Source organism: Schistocerca serialis, unplaced genomic scaffold (assembly GCF_023864345.2).
Source record: "Schistocerca serialis cubense isolate TAMUIC-IGC-003099 unplaced genomic scaffold, iqSchSeri2.2 HiC_scaffold_599, whole genome shotgun sequence".
In the NCBI taxonomy this organism is placed as follows: Eukaryota; Metazoa; Arthropoda; class Insecta; order Orthoptera; family Acrididae; genus Schistocerca; species Schistocerca serialis.
Window position 1 is genome coordinate 7,931 of NW_026048189.1, and position 2,070 is coordinate 10,000.

Consider the following 2,070-nt stretch of genomic DNA (forward strand, 5'->3'; position numbering starts at 1 on the left):
TGTGCTGGTCCGATTGAGGACTTTGTGCGCTGAGGATGCGCCGCCGCCCGGCGCTCGGCGCCGCGACGCCGTCTGCTGCTCGGTCGCCCCAGCGGTTCTCGCAGGTGGTTTGTATCGCAGCTGTGCGGACGTGTTGGCGCGTGCGCTGTGCTGGGAGAGTTCGCTTCGGCACCCAAGTAGGGCTTTTGTCCTTCTGTGGCGCTGGCGTTGGAGCTGCCGGTCACCGTAGGTGGCGCGTGTTGTCTCCCGCCGGCAATGCCACGACAGCACGCTCCCGGGCCTCTGTCGGCAGCGGCAAGCTCAGTTGGGAGCACGGGTGGTCGCACCTAAAGCGTCTACTCGCCTAACTCCGGGCGATTGCGCCTCTCTCGAACCCGACCAAGTACTTAGGACGGCGCTGCGCGCCGCCGGGACCTGAGAGGGTTTCGAGGTGTGTTGTGCAGGGGAGCTCAGCCTCCTCCTGTTTGCAGAATAATTGAGCGGACGCTTGCGTGTTCGCGCGGGCCCCCGGGACACACTCCCGGGCGGCCGGCTGCTCAGCTCTAGTTGACGCAGCTCCCTGGTTGATCCTGCCAGTAGTCATATGCTTGTCTCAAAGATTAAGCCATGCATGTCTCAGTACAAGCCGCATTAAGGTGAAACCGCGAATGGCTCATTAAATCAGTTATGGTTCCTTAGATCGTACCCACGTTACTTGGATAACTGTGGTAATTCTAGAGCTAATACATGCAAACAGAGTCCCGACCAGAGATGGAAGGGACGCTTTTATTAGATCAAAACCAATCGGTCGGCTCGTCCGGTCCGTTTGCCTTGGTGACTCTGAATAACTTAGGGCTGATCGCACGGTCCTCGTACCGGCGACGCATCTTTCAAATGTCTGCCTTATCAACTGTCGATGGTAGGTTCTGCGCCTACCATGGTTGTAACGGGTAACGGGGAATCAGGGTTCGATTCCGGAGAGGGAGCCTGAGAAACGGCTACCACATCCAAGGAAGGCAGCAGGCGCGCAAATTACCCACTCCCGGCACGGGGAGGTAGTGACGAAAAATAACGATACGGGACTCATCCGAGGCCCCGTAATCGGAATGAGTACACTTTAAATCCTTTAACGAGTATCTATTGGAGGGCAAGTCTGGTGCCAGCAGCCGCGGTAATTCCAGCTCCAATAGCGTATATTAAAGTTGTTGCGGTTAAAAAGCTCGTAGTTGGATTTGTGTCCCACGCTGTTGGTTCACCGCCCGTCGGTGTTTAACTGGCATGTATCGTGGGACGTCCTGCCGGTGGGGCGAGCCGAAGGCGTGCGACCGCCTCGTGCGTGCTCGTGCGTCCCGAGGCGGACCCCGTTGAAATCCTACCAGGGTGCTCTTTATTGAGTGTCTCGGTGGGCCGGCACGTTTACTTTGAACAAATTAGAGTGCTTAAAGCAGGCAAGCCCGCCTGAATACTGTGTGCATGGAATAATGGAATAGGACCTCGGTTCTATTTTGTTGGTTTTCGGAACCCGAGGTAATGATTAATAGGGACAGGCGGGGGCATTCGTATTGCGACGTTAGAGGTGAAATTCTTGGATCGTCGCAAGACGAACAGAAGCGAAAGCATTTGCCAAGTATGTTTTCATTAATCAAGAACGAAAGTTAGAGGTTCGAAGGCGATCAGATACCGCCCTAGTTCTAACCATAAACGATGCCAGCCAGCGATCCGCCGCAGTTCCTCCGATGACTCGGCGGGCAGCCTCCGGGAAACCAAAGCTTTTGGGTTCCGGGGGAAGTATGGTTGCAAAGCTGAAACTTAAAGGAATTGACGGAAGGGCACCACCAGGAGTGGAGCCTGCGGCTTAATTTGACTCAACACGGGAAACCTCACCAGGCCCGGACACCGGAAGGATTGACAGATTGATAGCTCTTTCTTGATTCGGTGGGTGGTGGTGCATGGCCGTTCTTAGTTGGTGGAGCGATTTGTCTGGTTAATTCCGATAACGAACGAGACTCTAGCCTGCTAACTAGTCGCGTGACATCCTTCGTGCTGTCAGCGATTACTTTTCTTCTTAGAGGGACAGGCGGCTTCTAGCCG

At 55.3% G+C, this 2,070-nt stretch overlaps 1 non-coding gene across 1 annotated transcript in view; it reads left to right on the top strand.

Annotated features, from left to right (window-relative positions):
• Positions 1–556: 556 nt before the first annotated feature.
• Positions 557–2,070, top strand: part of LOC126448307 (small subunit ribosomal RNA) — a 1,909-nt gene continuing 395 nt past the window's right edge. Inside the window, exon 1 of the ribosomal RNA XR_007584091.1 lies at positions 557–2,070. This exon is cut by the window's right edge and continues 395 nt beyond it. This is a non-coding gene — a ribosomal RNA (small subunit ribosomal RNA).